This window comes from Buteo buteo, chromosome 2 (genome assembly GCF_964188355.1).
Source record: "Buteo buteo chromosome 2, bButBut1.hap1.1, whole genome shotgun sequence".
NCBI lineage: Eukaryota > Metazoa > Chordata > Aves > Accipitriformes > Accipitridae > Buteo > Buteo buteo.
Genome location: NC_134172.1, coordinates 23,757,213 through 23,780,533, shown reverse-complemented (window position 1 = coordinate 23,780,533; position 23,321 = coordinate 23,757,213). Strand labels below are relative to the sequence as shown.

General features: G+C 39.1%; 1 long non-coding RNA gene across 1 annotated transcript; it reads left to right on the top strand.

The window, feature by feature from the left end:
* Positions 1 to 843: 843 nt before the first annotated feature.
* LOC142040485 (uncharacterized) lies at positions 844 to 22,778 on the top strand. The gene is made up of 3 exons (XR_012653225.1): positions 844 to 964; positions 19,700 to 20,114; positions 20,427 to 22,778. It is a non-coding gene; the product is annotated as an uncharacterized LOC142040485 (long non-coding RNA).
* Positions 22,779 to 23,321: the final 543 nt, after the last annotated feature.

Sequence of the window (23,321 nt, the reverse complement as noted above, 5' to 3'; positions counted from 1 at the left end):
CTATGGAGGCTTTGGATACAAATGCTTCCTCAGAATCAGCAACAGTCAAACAATGGGAGAGAGATCTGCTTTATTTCGCATCTAAAGCTAACTGAGAAGCTTTACCAAAATAATCGCCCGCATGATATATTCAGTCCCAACAGTATGTCTAAAAGGAAAAGCTTGGAGATCAGTCACCCAAAACTCATAATCACCCTAAAGTGGTTGATAACTGCCAATATCTGGTTTCAAGCTGGAGAAAGCAATAAGCTATAATGCACTAGATTCTTTAGGTATTTGTGAGTATAAGGTCCACTGAAAAATACATTCCTCATTACACCTCATTTTTCTAAGTTCCTTACTAGGTGTAAGAGAAACAGTTACATAACTGTGAAAGGTAAAAAACTTTATTCTAACTAAAAGGTAGTGAAACTGTTTCATATTGAAGGAGAGAATAGAATGAAGTTGGTCAAAGGAGACCGATTTCATCAAAGAAGAAAGCAGCTGTAAGACTTAAGGTACTTCCAGAACTGGGAAAAGAATGCACAAAACCTGAAAACCTTATTAGCACCTTGTTAGGAGAAAAATAGGTTACTAGTGCAAAGGTAAACTAATTGTAAGTAAAGTAATAATAGTTATGTCAATGTATTCTGTAAATGTTTTTAACTGTATTATTTGTTCTGGAGGTCATGCTTTTTTGCATTTTACCTCAGCCTGGTTTAAGTGTGATTTAAAGTTAACAAGGCATTCCTCAGCCAAGCCTGTAAAGAATGTGTGAAGCAGGGCCATTTGGCATCTTAACAAGTGCCCTAGATGCCCAGCACATTCTCCACAGTGGCTAAAGTTTGCAGACTTGTTCCCTCTGCAGCAAACAGGCAGAGAGCAAGCACCACACATCAGGGGAAGCAGAAGTCTTTTCCAGGGACTGTTGTTGACACTGAAGGGTCTCTGACATGCAATAAGGTACTGCTGTGCGAGCCAAAAGGTAAAGATCATAAGTGTCTCTTTTTATCTCTTTTGTTTAACTTGAATTCCTAAAGAAACAAAACATATGCAATTATTCTTTTGGTCTGTCTGTACATTTTTCATTCCAACTCTCCCTAAAAGCATCATGTGGAACCACTACATGTGCTGAAACAGAGACTGGCTTGTCAGTCACCATGTGTGTGACACCAGCCAGCCATTGCACCTTTGGCTCAGACAAACAGCTGGGATAAAAGCAAGAGCTGTGGCAGGCAAGCTCTGTGAGGGATGTAATACGTAACCTGCTAGGAGAAGAGGGCTTATTAATTCTGTTTTTCATGAAAAAATATTTATGTTGTACAACTCTTGTTATATTTCAGCGTAAAATATTTGTCGTCACAGTTGAAAATACTGATGCAAACAAATAGATTTATTCCTTGTTTTGTAATTAAGTTTAACTACTATATTATAGATACACATACATTTTTGTTTTGAATAACTTTTTAAAAAGATGATGTTCACAGTGGGGTCCTGGCCTAGTCAACTAAGCACTTTTAATAAAATAGAAAGACAACTGGTTTTTTGCTGTTCACAAGTCATATGGTATCTTCCCTAAGAAAGTCGTATGCTTTTTTAAAAATGCATTTTTGATCTGGAAAAATTGGATCTTTTTTCTTTTCTAATCACTGCAGACAATGAAACTTACTTCAAACATGCCTACAATTCTGTCTCTGTTTTGTATAAAGATAATTTGAACAGAAACTTCTTAAATCAGGAGAAGGTAGATGATTTAATTCTGTCACTCGCAGTGCTATAAACCATGTAATGTTATAGTCTAGAACTTTGGTAGATATACAATGCAGAATCTATTTGTCTAGAATAAAGTTAAACTATGGAATAGTTAGTACAATCTGTTTATAAGTTTTCTTACTATTAAAAAGGAAGAAGAAGAACAAAACCAAGATGTTTTGCTATTGCTATTAAAGTGATTAAGTAATTTACAATGCAGAGATCCATTTCCAAACTTAAGCCCTCAAACAAACCCATTGTTTTTGGAAATCGGCATAGTACGTACAGCTCCTGGCTTCGTTCTATTTTGATGAAATGTGTCATTGATAAAAGAGAGTTCAAGCTTCCCTAAACCAATTAAAATGTTTTTGCCTCAGGTGGTAAATAAAAGCACATGATAGAACTAAAGCAGACTGGGAGAGTGGTAATCAGTACAGTAGTTCAGTATTGAACAATATTGAACACTGTAACAATAACACATAATAAATCATTTTGAAAGGTACATTGGATATATTTTTTTCAAGGACAAATAAAGTATACTCACAAGGATCAAAAGGACACCTTAGTTATTTTCATGTTCTATTTTAGAAATTATTGACAGTTCCTTTTTAAAGTAGCTTTAGCTTGCTTGACTGCAAAATATTTATGAGAATACTTTTGGGTGTGCGTCAGTTAGATGTAAATATGTTTTATTGAAAGCTTTTTTTCTTGGAAACATTATACAACTGTAATGTTTCATTTTTAAGAGCATTATCTTGATTTTTATACATTAAATATCTTGATCTTATAAATGAGAGATGTATTCAGCCCACTTATGCTTATATCATGCAAGCCAATGATAGACATCAGCTTGTGTTGTTGCTGTACCATCTTTCCTTTGTGCAACTCATTCAGTAAAAGAAAGAAAAATCATATGTATTAAGAGAAAATTTTACTAAATCCATTACCATATTCCTGGCAATTCCAGCAGACTCAGTGTTGTGGTTTAACCCCAGCCGGCAACTAAGCACCACACAGCCGCTCACTCACTCCCCCCCCGCAGTGGGATGGGGGAGAAAATTGGGAAAAGAAGTAAAACTCCTGGGTTGAGATAAGAACGGTTTAATAGAACAGAAAAGAAGAAACTAATAATGATAACACTAATAAAATGACAACAGTAGTAATAAAAGGATTGGAATGTACAAATGATGCGCAGGGCAATTGCTCACCACCCGCCTACCGACACCCAGCCAGTCCCCGAGCGGCGATTCCCTCCCCCGCTTCCCAGTTCCTAAACTAGATGGTATGGAATACACCGTTGGCCAGTTTGGGTCAGCTGCCCTGTGCCAACTTCTTGTGCCCCTCCAGCTTTCTCGCTGGCTGGGCATCAGAAGCTGAAAAATCCCTGACTTTAGTCTAAACACTACTTAGCAACAACTGAAAACATCAGTGTGTTATCAACATTGTTCACATACTGAACTCAAAACATAGCACCGTACCAGCTACTAGGAAGACAGTTAACTCTATCCCAGCTGAAACCGGGACACTCAGTATTTCATCCAGAAGGATAAACAGGAATCCAAACAGACTGTTCTTTCCATTTTTTCGGTAGGATCCTATGTGAGGGGTCAGTTCGATGCAGTTCATTCACCCAAGACCATGAAAGATAACAGTTAACAAATAGAATGGCAAAGTATGCTGAAAAACAAATAGGGTATGTTTAGAATGGAAATTATTTAAGCAATGAGGCAAAGTAAAATTTACAGTATGACTTTTGTGTTCTGACCTTCTTGAAACCAAACTTTATTTTTTCATTTTGATTAAATTACTTTTGTATTTACATCATGTTCTCAAATATAACTTCCTTTAACTAGATTATGTCCTAATTTGGGATAATTATTGTCCCTTTTCAGTAAGAACTCATCCATTTTTGAGAAATATTTGCATCTTCCGGTGAGGTATAGCCATTTAAGAAAATGACCTTACATTGTTTTCCTTTGAATTGTCAAAATTTCCTTATTTGAATACAAGCATGCTGAAATACTCGGAGACCATAAGCACAAGCCTTTACAGAGCCTAGCTTTACCCCGGTCTCTGCAGTGGGTCTGAGCTCTCCTGTTTTAAGCAAACAAATCTTTTACTTGTTTCAGTAGTTTGCCTAATGACTAAAACTGTGCTTTGCTTCCTTGTAACCACTTCTAGAAGTTCTGCCATTGTATTTCTTTCCCACAGATTGGCAGGGGGAGTGTTGGGATAATAGATTTTTACTGCAATAAACCAAAGCTGACATTCTCTTCTAGAGTTTGTATGTCAGTAAATCATTTTTAGAACTATAAAATTCTAAAATGTACAGGAAACATTATAAGCATCTTCCTGTAAAACTGCAGTTCTCTGGGCATATATGAGTTAATGAATGATTGCAATATCGTATGGTTTTACTTCCAACTTTTTATGAGCTACATTTTTTTCCCCTTTGCCAAAGAAATTTTTGAGCTGAGTTACAGGTGCCAAGGAGGTAATCAAGATCCCCATGATCAGAACTGAGTAACAGGAAAAAGTCTTGCCACTGTATTTGTATAAAATGACCATTATTCATTAGGTGCCACGTTCTAGCTATGCAGTGACTTTATGCTTAACAAAGAGTTCATGCTTTCTGCACCTTCTCAACCTAAGATAAACAAAAAAGAAAGCAGAGTAAGTATCAGGATCAATAGGAGTACTGATTAATCCTTCCAACTTCTTGAAGTTGAAGAAAACCCCAATGGTTGCAAAAATCATGCTGCATGATTATCAACTTCTGTTTACCAGTCTCCATCTTTAAGTCCAGCAGATAGTGTAAAGATGTGTTTAAAATGTTATTATTTGTGTTTGAAACCGGAATTGATTTGAAAAAAGAATATCAGATTTTTCAAACAGAAACATTTGGACAATGAGATTTTTAAGTAAAATGTAAAATACCACGTTGCAGTCAATTCAAGGTCCTTTCATCATAGCGATTTGTGGTCATGACCCAACAGGACCATCACTGGAAACGTTCAGTAGAGGTGACAGCTTAGCCAAGCTGCAGTGAATGGAAGAGCTGGTGAATGTCACCAAGTAAAGGGTGAAAATAAAACTGCTATTTTGGGCTGGAGCAAGGAGAGAGCTGAGTTGTAGTTACCACCCATTTCTTCCTCCCATTACCATCCCCAGGAAAATCTATGATCAATGAGTACCCTGAAAATTGTCTTCTGTAGACTGTTCTGTACAGAAGCTTGTATTTGGCCAGTCTCAGATAACTCATTTCCCACACACTGAAGCAGCCAATAGATTAGACAATCCTGATATGTAAAAGATATATTACATAGGTCATTACATCATCAGAAATTCAGTGTTTGGTCCTGAAAGATCACATTACTATGAATATGAAATGTAGCATGTTATCTTGAATTATACCTAAACAGTTGATTACATTCTTGTATTATGGGATTAAAGGTTCACTGCAAACTGACAAATGATAGTTTGAACAGGCTGCCTCACTTAACATCAGAGCTGTAATCAGCTGAAATTTTTAGTTTTATCTGTGAGTTTTTGACCACTACTATGTTACTTTTTTTTCTGGAACCTATATTGGTTGAGGTAGGTAGAGTCCTATTGCTTTGTGACAGAGAACTGAATAGCATGACAACTAAAATTATTACATAGGCCTTAATAAGAATTCTTGAGTTATTTAATATTATTTAATCAACTTGTGGATTCAAACAATATAATTTAATTCTAATTTATTTTATTTTAATATATTCATACTGCTTTTATTTTATTCTTTAGCTGAATTACTGTCCTGGTTTCAGCCTGGATAGAGTTGATTGCCTTCGTAGTAGCTGGTACAGTGCTATGTTTTGAGTTCAGTATGAGAAGAATGTTGATAACACACTGATGTTTTCAGTTGTTGCTAAGTAATGTTTAGTCTAAAGTCAAGGATTTTTCAGCTTCTCATGCCCAGCCAGCGAGAAAGCTGGAGGGGCACAAGAAATTGGGATGGGACACAGACAGGGCAGCTGACGCAAAGTGGCCAATGGGCTATTCCATACCATGGGACGTCACATCTAGTATAGGAACTGGGGGGTGTGTGGATCACCAATTGGGGATTAACTGGGTATCGATCGGCGGGTGGTGAGCAATCACACTGTGCATAATTTGTATATTCCAATCCTTTTATTATTACTGTTGTCATTTTATTAGTGTTATCATTATCATTATTGGTTTCTTCTTTTATGTTCTATTAAACTGTTCTTATCTCAACCCATGAGTTTTACTTCTTTTCCCGACGGGGGGGGAGTGAGTGAGCAGCTGCGTGGTGCTTAGTTGCTGACTGGGGTTAAACCATGACAATTACAAAATATGGGCTTTTGGAAATACATGGTTTGGATAGTTCTTTTCCAGATGCTAGCTTTATAACTCTGTTAGAATAGGTCTTCTTTGTGATGGTGGACTTGGTGTCCTCTTCGTCAACAGGTGGAAAGTGGAATAGATGAGAAAAGCTCACCCAAAGTGTATTTTATTGGCAGAACTTAGTAGCACTGGACATTAGTGACTGTCTACCTAGTAGAAAACAAGCTACACCTCATCAAAAGCGCCATCAGTTACTCCTTAGAATGCCCTTTCCTGTCACGTCTGAGGATATCCTCCAGAGCTCTCTGACACTGTGTTTGTATTGAGGTTTAGTCTGGTGCAAATATTATCCATGTGTCCATTCATAAGTATGTCACTGTCGAGCTATAAGCAGTGCTATACACAGTGTTTCTATTTAAGAACAAGCTAGAATGGGATAAAAAACCTCTTTCCTGCTGGAAAATTTCCCTTAGGCCAAATGAATTTGACATTTCTTTACTGTCAAAAATTTACCATAAAATGCCAGGCACTCCAGGTCAAAATATAACTGGGATGCTAAAGGTAAATTGTGGAGGACCCCAGATTAGCTAAAAATTTGTTGAAGTTGACATGGAGTTACTTAGTGTGTCAGCATACCCAGAGATCCTGTGGGAAATGTCTTAGATTTGGGTTAAGCTCTCAGTGGGCAGCAGTCTTCATTAAAAGGCAACACACATGCCGGAAATGAAAGTGAAAGTGAGTTTGATTAGCTTTTGCTACTGCTTAGGAAAGCTAAGACCAAATTTTCTCTTTCCCAAAGGACAGTCAAAGTCAAGGACAGTAAATATCCTTTTGAGAAGGGAGTTTGAAGTTTTTGGTGCAGCACTGCACTTTATGGGATATCCTGCTTCTATTATGCATTAGTTGACCTCTCAAAATAAATATTTGCCTTTGCAGGAAGAAAAGAGACACAACAAAAATATAATACACGTCATTTCAAGCTTTAAAAAGTGCAAGATAATACCCTTTCTTTTTTCATTTTTTCAGTACCATAGCTTGGGAACCTGAAAAAGGGATGAAAGTTTCAGTTTTCTGTGCACTGTATTAACAAATATAGAAGAAAATTATTGTCCCAGAGAGTTTACCAGAAAATTGCTATATCATGCAAAATGTGGCAAATGACAGCAAATATGATAGATCCAAGAAACAATGAAGTGAGAATATTTTTGCATGAAGAAAAAAGAATTGTGGATTTATTAAATGATACCTGTATTTTAGCATAAGCCTTAGTGCCTTCTGTATTTCCTTTTTCTTTTTACATCTCTGTTTTCTGTATTGACAATGTAGAAATTGGTCAAGTAATGATCAAGTAATGACAGAGAATCCCCAAATCATAGGACTTAAAGGTCTTGTTCCATTATTCTTATTCTCCAGTGCTTTGTTTGGTCTCATTTTAAAGGAACTCTATGACAGGAAAGGCATTACTGCCTTCCTGTGTCTATTCCAAACCCTTAAGAGCATTAAGGGGTTTCTTATATTGGTTGATATCTTTCCAGACTTTAAACATCTTTGTTCTAGATTATCCTGAGAAACTGTTCTTTATATCCTTCAAATATTTGTGGCCACCCTTTGTAACTTAGAGTCATCATAGAATCATAGAATGGTTTGGGTTGGAAGGGACCTTGAAGAACATCTAGTTGCAACCCCCCCCCACCATGGGCAGGGACACCTTCCACTAGACCAGGATGCTCAAAGCCCCATCCAACCTGGCCTTGAACACTTCCAGGGATGGGGCACCCACAACCTCTCTGGGCAACCTGTTCCAGTGAGTCACCACCCTCATAGTGAAGAACTTCTTCCTTATATCTGATCTAAATATACCGTCTTATATCTGATCTAAATATACCGTCTTTCAGTTTAAAGCCATTACCCCTTGTCCTATCATACATGCCCTTGTAAAATGTCCCTCTCCACCTTTTGTTGTAGGCCCCCTTTAGGTACGGGAAGGCTGCTATAAGGGCTCCCCGGAGCTTTCTCCTCTCTAGGCTGAACAACCCCAATTCTCTCAGCCTGTCCTCACAGGAGAGGCGTTCCACCCCCTGATCATCTTCGTGGCCCTCCTCTGGACTCACTCCAACAGGTCCATGTCCTCCTTATGCTGGGGGCCCCAGCTGAACACAGTACTCCAGGTGGGGTCTCATGAGAGTGGAGGGGGAGAATCACCTCCCTCAACCTGCTGGTCATGCTTCTTTTGATGCAGCCGAGGATACGGTTGGCTTTTTGGGCTGCAAATGCACATTGCCAGGTCATATTGACCTTCTTATCAACCAACACCCCCAAGTCCTTCTCCTCAGGGCTGCTCTCAATCCGTTCTCTGTCCAGCCTGTATTTGTGTTAGGGATTGTCCCGACCCAGGTGTAGGACCTTGCGCTTGGCCTTGTTGAACTTCATGAGGTTCACATGGGCCCACCTCTCAAGACTGTCAAGGTCCCTATGGCATCCCTTCCCTCCAGTGTGTCAACCTTCATGCAAGGTTTGATTTTTCAGACCACTACTAGTGGCCACCAAGCACATGCATGGTGTTTTCCTGTGGGTCCTCTCCAATGAAGCATAAGGAAAAAATGTTGCTGTTTTCTGAGCAGTTACACAAATGTGCAGTCCTAAAAAGGCGTAAAGCTTATGTGAGATTTATTTTACTGTGCCATATTTAATGTGTATTTCTTTCAGTAGCAATCCTAGCTTCTCTGTTGCCAGCGCTCCCTCCAAGCCATTTGCTCTGTCATATACCTCCCTCGCTGCTGTGGCAATAGGTCCGGTAGTGGGGTTCCCCACTGATAAGCCAGGTCAGGAAACTAATAAAGTTTTTAATTATTTTTTTTTAGGTTATTTTTAGGATATCATTTCTCTGTATAGCACCAGCAGGTGATTTGCTATTTCAGATGCTATTCTGGTCTTCCACAAACCATTTTGCACAAAGTGGTTTCTTGCAGCTCATTCCAGCTGTATTTTGTTTACTAAAGACTGGAAAGATAAACAACCTGAATCTTAAAGATTCTCAAGTGCCAAATATATGTACTTGTTAAAGATATTTAGTGTGATTTCCTTCAGTGCTTTGTAGCGTAACTGTTGTTATTTAAGGGTGATGATCTTAATTTTGCTGTGTTTTCCATTTCTATTTGTTACCACTCGTGCTCTTGAAAGACTGAAGGAATATTGCTGCTCTTACCATAACATATACACTTGAGAAAACAGTGAAAAGGCATGTTTGTTAAGCACTCCAACCAGTAACTGAGTATTGATGTGGCTACTTTGGCCATCCTACATACTTACTGATTTTGCATCAAAAGGTAGGAAACCGAAAGTCATTCCCAAAGTGGTATTAAAAGTACACTCTAGTGAGTCCACTCTGGGCACATACAAAATGTCTAAACATAGCTCACTATGTCCAGACCTCGTTGTTGCTCAGAGAGCCATCCCAAGGCTTCACTTTTCTTTGTTAGTGCAAGGTATTGCAGAAAGAGAACTAATAAGGAATGCTCTTGACTATGAAGGCCATAGAATCATAGAATCATAGAATAGTTTGGGTTGGAGGGGACCTTTAAAGGTCATCTAGTGCAACCCTCCCTGCAATGAGCAGGGACATCTTCAACTAGACCAGATTGCTCAGAGCCCCGTCCAACCTGACCTTGAATGTTCCCAGGGATGGGGCATCTACCACCTCTCTGGGCAACCTGTGCCAGTGTTTCACCACCCTCATCGTAAAAAATTTCTTCCTTGTATCTAGTCTAAATCTACCCTCTTTTAGTTTAAAACCATTACCCCTTGTCTTATCGTGACAGGCCCTGCTAGAAAGTTTGCCCCCATCTGTTTTATAAGCCCCCTTTAAGTACTGAAAGGCTGCCATAAGGTCTCCCCAGAGCCTTCTCTTCTCCAGACTGAACAACCCCAACTCTCTCAGCGTGTCCTCATAGGAGAGGTGTTCCATCCCTCTGACCATCTTTGTGGCCCTCCTCGGGACCTGCTCCAACCGGTCCATGTCTTCCCTGTGCTGAGGACCCCAGAGCTGGATGCAGTACTCCAGGTGGGGTCTCATGAGAGCAGAATAGAGGGGCAGAATCACTTCCCTCGACCTGCTGGCCACTCTTCTTTTGACGCAGCCCAGGATACAGTTGGCTTTCTGGGCTGCAAGCACACATTGCCAGCTCATGACCAGCTTTTCATCCACCGGTACCCCCAAGTCCCTCTCCGCAGGGCTGCTCTTAATCCCTTCATCCCCCAGCTTGTATTGATACCAGGGGTTGCCCCGACCCAGGTGCAGGACCTTGCACTTGGCCATGTTGAACCTCATGAGATTCACATGGGCCCACTTCTAGAGCTTGTCCAGGTCTCTCTGGATGGCATCCCATCCCTCAGGTGTGTGAACCTCACCACTCAGCTTGGTATCATCTGCAGACTTCATGAGGGTGCACTCGATTCCACTCTCTTATGTCATTGATTAAGATATTAAACAGTACTTGTTCACTTGATTCTCGTGTTTTACAGAGCAGGACTTGGTATCCCCGAGTTCTGGCACAGGAACAGGGTAGCTCACTGCCATCTTTCTGTTTCCACTCTCCTGTACGTGTCAAATCCCTAGCAGTGTTAGAGCAGCTCAGTCCCTTTGTGGATTTTACTTCTGAAGAAACATATTTCCAACCTGAAATATATAAACCATCCCTATGCTTAGTGAAGAATGGAAAATGACAGTACTGGCTTCATGCTACATAAAGTTTCACATGCTTGTGGAATCTCTCTGCTATCATCTTTACCAAAAACCTATGTTTAAGAGCTGTCCAGGTCGCTCTTTGCTTGTTATTCACTGCTTTATGTGATTGTTATGGTGCTGACATCTTCACTGATCCTGCTGCTCCCCATCCCGATGCTGCATTTGGTTTTGCACTGGCTAGACCTACTTATCTCCCTCTGACTGGACTGCTTACTTGGCACATAGGTGAAGAAGACATATGAACAGTAGTGGAAAGAATACTCCTGTATCTTTTTTTTGACTTGAGCAATTGGTCAATGAGATATTTCTTTTAGGAGAAGTTGTTGAGGGAGTCAGGTGTCTCAGTATCATCCTTTTTATTTACAAAGAGTGCTCAAAATGACAGGAATTATAAGCCTCTTTCAGATAGCAATTGGCGTAACTCTTGCTGGGCTTTTTTTAGGGCTATAATCCAAGTGTTGTTCAGGACATATTGTTGATTTATTGATTCTTTCTCTTCATGTCTTTGGTCTTTCTGCCTCAATTGCACAAAACAGTATTCTGCAAAAATCCCTCCACCTGCATAATTGATGTGCCTTCATTTGTCTGTCATATGTGCTTGCTCCTAAGTTGATGCAACTATTGCTTTACGTTATGTTGTTCCATGAAGGAGTTCAAGGGCATCTTACAACTCTCTTTTTCTGCCTACTAAGAAAGCACTCTAGTGATCAAAGTGGAGCCCTTCCTAGAGCAGATATTAATATAAGTACATAGTGCACAGTAAGGTGCATGGTTGGTGTGATGGGTTTAAATGTTTTAGAGTAACCTAATTTTAACAGAAATATCTGATACAAAACTGATATGGTGCTACAGTTGAAACAAATAGGAATTAATGGACAAATCATGTTAGAGAGGTAAAATAATGTAGCTTTTGTTTTTAAGTGAAAATCCAGTTGGCGGCAGGTCACAAGTGGTATTCCTCAGGGCTCGGCGTTGGGCCCCGTTCTGTTTAATATCTTTATCAATGATCTGGATGAGGGGATTGAGTGCACCCTCAGCAAGTTTGCAGATGACACCAAGTTGGGAGGCAGGGTCGATCTGCTTGAGGGTAGGAAGGCTCTACAGAGAGATCTGGACAGGCTGGATCGATGGGCCGAGGCCAGTTGTACGAAGTTCAACAAGGCCAAGTGCCGGGTCCTGCACTTGGGTCACAGCAACCCCATGCAGCGCTACAGGCTTGGGGAAGAGTGGCTGGAAAGCTGCCCGGCAGAGAAAGACCTGGGGGTGCTGGTTGACAGCCGGCTGAATATGAGCCAGCAGTGTGCCCAGGTGGCCAAGAAGGCCAACGGCATCCTGGCCTGTATCAGAAATAGTGTGGCCAGCAGGAGCAGGGAGGTGAGCGTTCCCCTGTACTGGGCACTGGTGAGGCTGCACCTCGAGTGCTGTGTTCAGTTTTGGGCCCCTCACTACAGGAAAGACATTGAGGTGCTGGAGTGTGTCCAGAGAAGGGCAACCAAGTTGGTGAGGGGTCTGGAGAAGAAGTCTTGAGAGAAGCGGCTGAGGGAACTGGGGTTGTTTAGCCTGGAGAAAAGGAGGCTGAGGGGAGACCTTATCGCTCTCTACAACTACCTGAAAGGAGGTTGTAGCGAGGTGGGTGTCAGTCTATTCTCCCAAGTAACAACCGATAGGACAAGAAGAAATAGCCTCAAGTTCTGCCAGAGGAGGTTTAGATTTGATATTAGGAAAAATTTCTTTACTGAAAGGGTTGTCAGGTATTGGAACAGGCTTCCCAGGGAAGTGGTGGAGTCACAATCCCTGGAGGTATTCAAAAAGCGAGTAGACGGGGTACCCCAGAACATGGTTTAGTGGGCATGGATGATGGTTGGACTCGATGATCTTGAAGGTCTTTTCCAACCTAAATGATTCTATAAGGAGAATAAAGGGAAGAGTCCCATGCCCATAGGAGATCCTAGTGGATATTAGTCCAGATTTACTGAATGGAGAGACTGAGACACTTGGGGTTAAGTGATCTGGAATAATCTCACACATATAAGTTTGTAAGCAGAGTATCATGCTCCTTGTATCTTATCTTATTCAAACTGAGAGGGAATAGGTGAAAAATCAAGTTTATACAATTTGTCAGCTACTAAGCTAATTACTTTATCATGTGGGTTCCAGGCTTTGTGATACAAAAATAACTTTTGTTCATTTTGAGCATTTTGAAGCCATGTGCCTTTGCCATCACCTCTGGTAATTTTTGCTGTTACTGTTTAGTTATGAGTTATATTTTCCAACAATTCATGAGTAAAGTGTCCTTAACTGGCTGAACTTGCTGCATTGCTAAGTGCAAGGGAATGTATGCTCTGAAGCTTTTTTAATGTCATGCAGAAATAAGTATGTCACCTGGGAAAACAAAACTACTCACGTATTATTTCATGGTGGGGTCTTTCTCCCTCAAGTCATACTCTCTTGACAGAAATAACCTGAATTAACTCTGCAATGAAGGCTAATAGCCTGCTTTAATAGAGCCTGTGGCCCTTGAATTTTATTACAGAGCTTTGACTCCTAGACTTTTCTACCTCACTTTTTTCATAGACTAATGTTATTTTTCAGGTGGAAGGGAATAAGAAGAAAAATATTAAATGCTGTTAGGATGTTTTCTTCATCCACTTTTAATTCCGTGCTCCACAAACCTAAGAAACAATAGCAGTATCTCTCTGGCTTTAACCAGTAATTTTGGATCTAAATCCAACTGTCATGGACATAAGCACAGCTCTTTTATTCCTCTGTAGAAAAACATGATAATGAACTTAGCACTGGACACAAGTATCACATACAAGCTCAGTTTATAGAAATGTGCAATAGTTTGAACACAAACAGTAGCAACAAAACACCTAGAAGAAATGGGAGAAACATGGCTATGCCATTTCCCCAAATTAACAGAAATTGACTTTTTTTTATTATGTATGAGGAATGTCAGGCGTATTAAATATCATGATTTTAGAAACAAAGAAAATGGATGAGGTCATCATGTGTGCTTGGTAACGATACTAACACAGAACTATGCTGTTTCCAATTAACAGTGGAGTGATACTGAAATATATTTCATTAATACACAGGTAAAGGGGCTTTACTGCTAATCAGAATGAATTGCTGCATTCAACACAGAGCTGCTACAGGTCTTTAAATTGCTTTTGCCTTGCTGTATGGATATAGCTGAACATAGCTTAATACATTTTTTACATGATGTAATTTTGTCTAGCTCATACAATGTCAGGGTAATAATAATGATATTCTAATATTAATGCAAGCACAAGATATACATATTGATGAATAATGGTCATATGTTTTTGGATCTCCTTGCCAAGTCATATTAAAATGACAAATAATTGCCATTGCTTCAGAGAAATGGTACAGGCTCTGTAGTCAAAAAGCACATTAGGGACACACAGCGTCCATTTGTTATCCTTTGTCAGGAAAACATGGTTCTTTAATGAAAGTGAATGAAAGGACACTGATTGAGGACAGTGACACTAAACCTCTTTCTCAACAGGAGCCATGACATGAGTATTAATAAGCAGATTGAAAGGTTAAGACTTAGCTTTGAAACTCTGGAAGCACAGTAGAATCTGAAATAACTCCCCCCTCATAATATGGGGAAAATCACAGTGTAAAATGCATTGTAAAAGCCTTCTGGCCACAGGAGGGTAACGCGGATGGAAATTGGTTCCCAGACAATTCAGGCAAATGCCATTTAAAATCTTAACCCAAATACATTTTTGTTAAAGTCTTGCTTTTAATTCTGTCTTGATAAATGATCCCTTTCCCTCTCATTATCCCCTCCCTCTTTGCTCCCAGTACTATAAAAATGTTAACAAAATCCATCTGGGCATTTCCCAAGCATTAGTGAGAGTAGTTGAGAAAGTAAGGGCACAAAGATGCAGCCTGAGTAAGTATAAAACAGGAACCTAGAGTGATGCATTTAATAAGAATTCAATGTGTATGTTACTTGGGAGAATGAAGAAATATCAGTGTAAGGAAAAGATTTTTGAGTGCTTAATGCATTATGGTGATCACTTACTAATTACTGAGAACCTAGAGGAGCCAGCTGGGGTCATGGAAGAGTCTGAAACAGGCATTCCCTGATCCTGCTGAGCTCTGTACTTCTGTGTGGTCCCACTGGGGCCAGCAGTGCACGCAAGGGGGCAATGCAAATGTGTGTGTCTCTGGGAGGTGGTGGCTGGGGCTGCTGTGTCTCTCTTGATAAGGTTTTGCCTCTCTGAAACTCTGTATGATCTGCACAAACTCCATATGATCACAATCTCTGACCACCTTTGCAGGTTTATGTTCCTTTTATAGTGCCATTTTTCTATGCACAGAAAATATCTTCCAGGAATTTGATGGGCTTAGTGTTATAGGAAAAAGCCCTGTAATACTAAAATATCATTTTCTCCATGCCAGTAGCAAAGCTGGGTGAAATGCCCAAAGTTTAGAGGTGTTTGAATGCAGAGACTGGTTTTGTTCATTGCAGAGATAAAGTGAGCTGCGATGTTCACAATTAGATTTCCATATATTCAAACAAGGTTAGAAGACTGAGTGTCTCACCTCCTAAAGGTCTGATAATATGGCAAACCATTGCACGCATTGAAGAAATGCATTTAAATACAGATTTAAATGCATTTAAGTGGTTGTAATAATTCCAAATGAGTTTGAAGTATTTGGTTTATCTGTAGGCAAGGTTAATAATAATGTGGGCCAAGTCTACACCAGCAAATTAAGAGGGCCTGGGACTATTTTCTGATGCAGAAGCCAACAGCATGGCACAACGCATGTTCATATTATTAAATGCTTTTAGTCTTCAAACAGGTTGCCTCCATGCCTGCTGCCAACAGAGACTATTTGCCAGCTTGTGGTAACTCCTAAACTGTGCTTAGGAGTTGGCTGAGACAGCTAGTTGAAACAGGGCAAAATTATATTACGTATTTTTCTAATAATTGCATGATAGGGGAGTTCCAGTGTTCACTGGTGCTGTTTTGTTTAATGGTATATCTGTAGGTAACAGACTGGTAACAGACTGATTTCTTCAGTAAACAGTCATTGAATCAATACAAGTTGATGTTATTTTATATTCAATGTAGGGAAACAGTGGAGATTTTAAGGACGAAATGGCCACAGAAGATAATCTAAGAGGACACTGTGAGATGATTCAATTTAAATTAAAGAAAATGTAACAGTAATTTGCATTGATCTGATCAATGGAGAGCAATAGCAACATTTTCTGTCAAGAAAGGGACCACCATCTGTTGGAAATAACAGAGGAAAAAGATAGTATATATGTGTGCGCTGGTGAAATGATGGAAATCCTCAGCTCACTTCTGGGTCTTCTGATCAGCTACGCTGCATAGATGTTGGATCCTGAAGCTTTCTCTTGGACCTGACCATTAATTCCTTCCCAGGGGAAATCCAAGTGTATTTGTTAGCTAGACGGTCTAGTTCACTCCAGGGACTGCTTCTCATATACAGATAGGGAGAGCTTAAACACATGTTTAATTCCCTTTGCCCTGTGTAGCCATCCAGCCCTGTTTCTGCAAACCCACTACCTCTCATATATCACACACGTCCAAACGGTGCCCTTGGTCTGACATTACTCTGGCATACTGCAATTCAGTTTCCCTTTTGTTTTGGGCACTTTAACTGGAAAGCCACAAGAGAATCAGTATTAATTCTTAGGGCCACAGGAGTATCATGCAGGCACCACAGCGGACCCGGATCAAGTGCTATGCAATTTAGACATGGTTGGTTCTCACTAGAAAAAGGACTGCACGTCCCAAGCAGTGCAGGCATGAGTAAGTCTGCACCATTTGTCGCTGTGTCCTCTGCTGTTACCTGTAGTAGGTGCCTTAAGCAATGTGGACGCAGTCTTAGTCAGTCAAAGGGTAGCTCTGAAATTAGGCAGATGCAGGACTGTGAAAAGTAAGCAGACTTAGGATATATCAGGTGAAATGTTTCTAGGAGAGAGGGAAATGTGAATGCCATTTTATAAGGCCCTAGTGAGATCTTATCTGGAGTACTGATAAAATTCTGCTCACTTATCTATAATAAAGCTGAAATCAAGTAGAAACAATTGGAAAGAAAAGTTCCCTGGATGATCAAGGAGCTGGAGATCACAGCAAGGTTTTATTAGTCTTGCAAAAAGTAAGCTGGAAGAGGATGCAATTGCTTTAATTACATCAAAAAGGTGGACACTGAGGAATTGAGAATTGCCTAAACTCAAGGACATTGTTGACTCAAACCAAATGAGTAAACATATATATAAATAAATTTAGGCTAAAACATAAAGAAATATCGCAAACTTTAGGAAAGAGAGCTTGTGAAAATCTTGTGTGTGGGCTGTGCAGACAAGGCACTTGGTTTTTCAGGTGGAGCTTGATGAATGTAGGAAAGGAATTATATGACTTGGTTGTTTAGGTTATCACAGGGCTGATGGTCCAGAGATTGTTGCATGACTATCTATTTCATCTATCCCAAATATTGTAGAAATCTTGTTCATATAAAGCATTACAATGTTACAGTTTGTTAGCTGCTCTTTTAACCTGTAAGAATTTAAATAATTGAAATAATTCTTGAAATAATTCTTGAAATAATTTATTATTTTTACATTGAACAAAGTACCTATGGGATTTCAATGTCTAGCTGTATCAAGCACAGGGTAAAATACAGATACCTGTATCTTAAATGAGAAACTGGACACATACATTCAGAAATGCTTCACTGATGTATTGTGTATTGTGCATTTTCACGTAAATATTGTGTCATGCAATTTGAACTTTGCAAATTTTGAAAATTTAGCCCTTGATAATGTGGGTTGTTTGAATGGAGTATCTGCTGCCTGAGGTTTTTTAAGGTTCTTCTTTTGTTTTGCTTCATTTCTGATCTGTGGTGAGGCTTGTTCTGGCAATGACAGGAGGGACAAATTGTTCATAGATCTTGCGTGCCATTCCTGATACAGTATATTTTCAGTACTGTAGTTCTCATGTGCAGTGTTAGAGGTAGCTGAATGAAGAGACAGAACGCCAATATCTTGGTAAATAATGGACTTATTTTTCTTGCTGATAGTCTGATCTTTCTGGAGCTCCCCCGCAGAATCCCAGGCCCTAATGAGACTGGCCTCCACAATCCAGTAATGGGCTTGCGTTGTGACTAGCTGTATTTTTTCATGGAGGGAGTCAGTTTTGAGGAATTTTAAGAAATCAAAACGGAGGATCTGTGGCTGGTTATATTGTACTGGAATTCATTGCAAAACACTTTTCACTTTATTTTGTACTATAATAGTATATACTTTTACAATTTTCCTTTCAAAACCAAGAGCTATCTTTATGGCTGTGAGGTAAACTAATTCATTGGTGAATTCAATTCAGGAAATATTCTGAGTCTTCAAATAGACAATAGCAGTCATTAAAGACATTCACAATACCGGTTTCATATCAGTTTTATATTTACAGGAATAATACACATACAAAATGTGTATTTAAATGTGTTTTAAAATTTATTGTTATAACAAACAGCATCAAAAATTACTGTCATTGAAAGGAACTAGATAGAAATGTATCCATGATTCCCTTTTCATACATGAGGCATAAAGAATACTCTTTTCCCTAGTTAGGCAGTCAGTTAGGCTTTTAACCAGTGTTTAACAACACCAGCAGTTCCCCTTTGTCCTCATGGCCCTTCATGTAGTCAGTGCCTGCTATTATATTTAACCTAAATAGCAGCCTCATTTGTGATAGTTGTACTCAGCCATTTATTATTCACAGCTTATTAGAGTGGGAGTTAAAGACAGATTGCTGTAGTTTTCCATTTTTCATGGAGGTTAGGCAAAAATATTTCCTAGAGTAACCAACACAGAGTCCCACTACGGGAGATGCCGCCACCTTGTAAACTGTGGGTCCCGTAACCAGACAGCCCTTCTACTTCATCGCAGCTTGGGAAATTCTCCATCAGCTGAAGAGATAACAGCATACGCATACCCATACACTGTTTATCATCTTGGATATCATCTCCAGTGATGACTGTAAAAGTTTATTGCCCCCAAAAAGCAGGAATAGAAAAAGCTATGGGCAGACCCTATCCTTGACTAAGCACTGCTAGTTGCCATTGAATTTTGTGGATGGGCAGTGCTTTGGCCCCAAGGCACCATCTTTATGAATTTTATAACAAATTAGTAACGTCTGTCTTCAGTGGAACTCTGTTACTCCTGCAGCAGAGAGCTAATGAACTTTCCTGTATGATTAGACTTGGAAAGTTTCAATTTGTAAATAGGCAAATAATTAATACTTCCAAAAACTATTTCCCCAATGTTATTTTAATGACTTAATTTTTACACTAATTAGACAATCTGGTTTAAAATTCATATAAAGGTAAGGGTGTTAATGCAAAACGCCAAAATGTCAAAATCAAGACTCAATATACTTGAATACAGAATCATAATATTTTTCTAATCATGTTTTCTAATCAGATTAATCACATAAATTCATTTAAATATCTTTTTTTTTTTTCAGCTCTTCTTATAGGAGAAACTCAGTCAACAGTTCCTGAGTAATGTCCAGCTTCTCAGAGAGATTAAGGTGTCTAAATAGCTTTGAAGTTTGGGGAATAAATGCCTTAGTTTAAATGTGCAAGGAACTGAACAGACTTAATTTTGCCCATGTTTACCTCCATCTGCTTTAATCTTGCCATGTCTGAAATGAGACTGCTTACGTGTGTAAAGTAAAGCCTGTACCTAGATTATATTATTGCCTGAATCAGGATCAGAATCTTGAATATTTACTTGAAGTCAAATGCTCTCAGTGTCCCATCTCATTCCTACCTAAGATATGTTTTTTCCTTTGATTTCAGAAGGAATCGAATGCAAATATTCTTCACTGCCTTGAAATAATTTATACAAAACCCATTAATTCAAGTCCATAACTGGGACAAACCCAGCAATTTTTTGGGTTGATTTTGACTGGATAGAGAAGTCAACAGCTATCTCTACTCGCCAAGGAAAAGAGAATCCCTTGAGTTTCCAGAACCTGCTGCCGGACACGCAGTCTTCTCTCCAGGTCGAAGGGTGCTCTGCATGGGAAGATAATGGAGGTGCGGTCCAGACTGGATGGAACTGAATAATTAAAGAAGCTTGTAAATTATGTTGCCATCAAACACTGGAGGATATGGTCCTGCTGCAGGAAAAGAACTGCCTCTTGTGTATCTGAGGCATTTTTCAGAAGATATTAAGGATGAATATTGGATGCATAATTAGGTTTTCTTGAAGGTATGTTGGTACGTTAGAGGTAGATCATGCAATAATTTCTATTATCCCACATTACCTATACTTTGACTGAGCAGTTGTATCACTGCTTGTATTTCTGCATCTCTAGTTGATATTTTTCTAGAATAAATATATTTTAGAAAATGGAAGATTATAGTTGCTGCTCTCTACATGCAACATGCCTTTTTTTATTTCTTTCTCTTAATTTTATTCCCTTTACATATTTTCATCCCCCCTTTAATTTAATGGGAACCATACACAGAAGTCAGGTAGATAAATGTACTGAAACCTGGTTAGCATTTAATCTCTTTTTAGATAAATGCAAATATTGCTGTCGATGGTACTGGAGCCTTGTCCAGCAGTCATCTGAGGAACTTGCTCATCCATTTTTCAGTGTGTCCATTACTATCAGTCACGAAGATTGTGATCCAGAATATTCGTTCTTGACGAAAACAATAGAATTAAGCCACAGGGCTTCAGAAAATTGCTTTCATATTCAAGCAGTGCTACACATATACAGACACCTTGTTGATGATTTTCCTGCCCTGAAGAAAATATATTGCTGCTGCCACAAACCTGTCTTTTGGCACTTTGTCACTTACAAGTGATGATAAAATTGCAACAAAGAGACTTCTTTTTAATCTCATAGGTCATCGTTTGTACTCTGGACAGTCCTCCCTTTGTCCTCTCATTTAGTTTAGATAAGGTGGAAAAATCCTCTTAGTTGCTTCTAAACTTCTCTTAAAAATACAAAATAAAAAAATTCAGCCTCGATGTACCCTCAAATTTTGAACATGGAAACTTTTTTCTTCATGCTTCTCATTTAGATCAAAAGCTCTGTGTACATTTTAAATATATATTTTTTTGGCAGCTGAATTGCAGGCAGACTTTTTGATTTATAGATTTGCATCAAACTGTAAACCTTAAGAGAGACATTTAATCCCTTTAATTTTGTGAGAATCCCAGAATCATGTGATATTTGTATTACTGAATTTCTGACCTTTATTATATCCATTTGTTACTGCTAAATGCTTAGCATAATTTTTTAAATTCAGTCATCCAGTCCAGCAATTCAAAGTTGCAGAAAACTTGTGACAGTTAGAAAGACAGAAAATTTCTGAATAAATCCAACATGTTGAATATCTTGAAGATAGATTTTCACACCATTTGTACAAACAGCAATTTATCTGGCTACATTCTGTTTGATTTTTTTTTTCTACATTTGTTGGGAGATTTTTCTCATCTTTGTCAGCTTCCTCTTCAGCTTTATACCTCAGTGAAGTCCCAAACCTCTCTGTGACATAAAAAGTCTACTGCCATGGGATTTTGATGCAGCAAATGCAGCATTTTGTCTCCTGTCTGCACTGTCTTCCAGTCTGTCTCTTCCAGTTGGAGGTATGGAAAGAGGAAAGAAGAAAAAGAGGCTTAAAATGTCCCTAAAAGTGCAGCAGCAGAAGGTACCCTTGCAGTATGTTTTCCTCTGTCCACACTGTACATCAGGCTTGTCTGCTCCTCTCCTGTACATCTGACAACCGGTATCCAGGAACAAGACAGGGTAAGAATGAGGTGGAACCAAAACTGGTGTCATACTTTTTATGTCAGGGTTAAACATACTGTTTAGAAAAATTAAGGGGTGCTATCAATACCTAGGACAGTTTCTCTACCTTTCTCTCTTACTTTGGTCCCCCTGACTACCACCAAGCAGAGGCTGTGAAGGCATTACACGTTCCCTGGGATGAAGGAGCAGTCAACTCCTCCAATCCCCATTGCACACAAGAGCTTGAAGAGAAAGGAAGAGACAGACCAAGAAATTCAAAGTTTACTGATTTGAGTACAACCTCCAGAACCCTAGGACATTCACGGTTCCTCCTATGAGAAAGCCAAGCATTAAGAACTACAGAAATGGACACTTAGGTGCCTAAATAACCATTAAAGGCCAAACTCTCTGTAAGTGCCCACGGGAAACAAGCTTTATCACTCTGGGTGAAGGGATCCTTGTGTTCAAACTGATCACTACTGAGGATAATAGATTACTCACTTACCTGGATTTGGCCCCTATGAATAGAAGAGTCCTGGGCCTCCCGTCAGTGTCACCTTCCCTCGTCTCATAAAGTCACAGAAGATTCACCGATATAAACTGGCAAAAGCAGAATTAGCCACAATGAGCATTCTTGCTTCTTCATGGGACTCTTCACAGAGTGGGCTGAACTTGATGATAATGAACCACCATTGTCTAGTGTAATTGTACTGCTTGAAAACCTTCACAATAAATAAAGATGCATGCCTATATAGCTAAGTTCAGAAAATTCTTTTTTCACTAGTTAAACTGCCTTTTTAGAGTTACTAATTATTCTTTTTCATTCTTACATTTGCCGTATTAATTTTAATTTTCTGCTAGGTGTTTATAGAATAAATGCATCCAGACCCCTTTCCCTGTTCAGGATTACTCTATAGTAATCTTCAAAACTAGTAGCTTCAAAAAGAAATAGTTTGGAACAGAAAGAGATTTATATGATATCCTGAATAACTACAATGCTTAAGAATCCTAATACAGAAGTTTCACAGCCAAAGAAACAGTGAGTCTATGGTGCAGAACAATATTTTGCAGGAGTTACTGGGCCTGAGATGTTTGGACTTGAGATGTTTGGACTTAAGAAATAAAAAGCAATTCCTCAAAAAAAATTGTAAATATTGTTGTCCAAAATAATTTCTCAGTGTAACACTGTATCACAAATAATTATATAAGTGAGGGGATGTTACTTTTAAGACAAGTTTTCTCTCAAACTCTTTTATTACATGTCACCTCCTCCTGACCTTATGCTGATCACATAAGATTTTGCAACGGTATCATAAAAATGTATGTGCTTCCTTGTCAAAAATAAATAAAAAAAGGCAAGAGCAAGAGGATTTCCTCGACTACAGACTATAAAATAGAAGCAGAAAATTATGGGAAAAAACCCCAACAAAATGATGAAAAGCATGATCAATTTTAAGACTCTGATTGATGGAATTTTCTCAAAATTTTAGGAGGCTTTTGAAGTGTTAGTGCGTTCCACAGCAACCACTGGTAGTTTCTGAACTCATATTTTAAGGCTGTATTTATACCAGAGGCTCAATTCTGAACTCAGATACAAGCTATTTTACCCTTGCGTATGTAATAAAATTAGTCACACTCCTGCTGTGCTTATACAGGGCTGCTCGTGTGCCTGC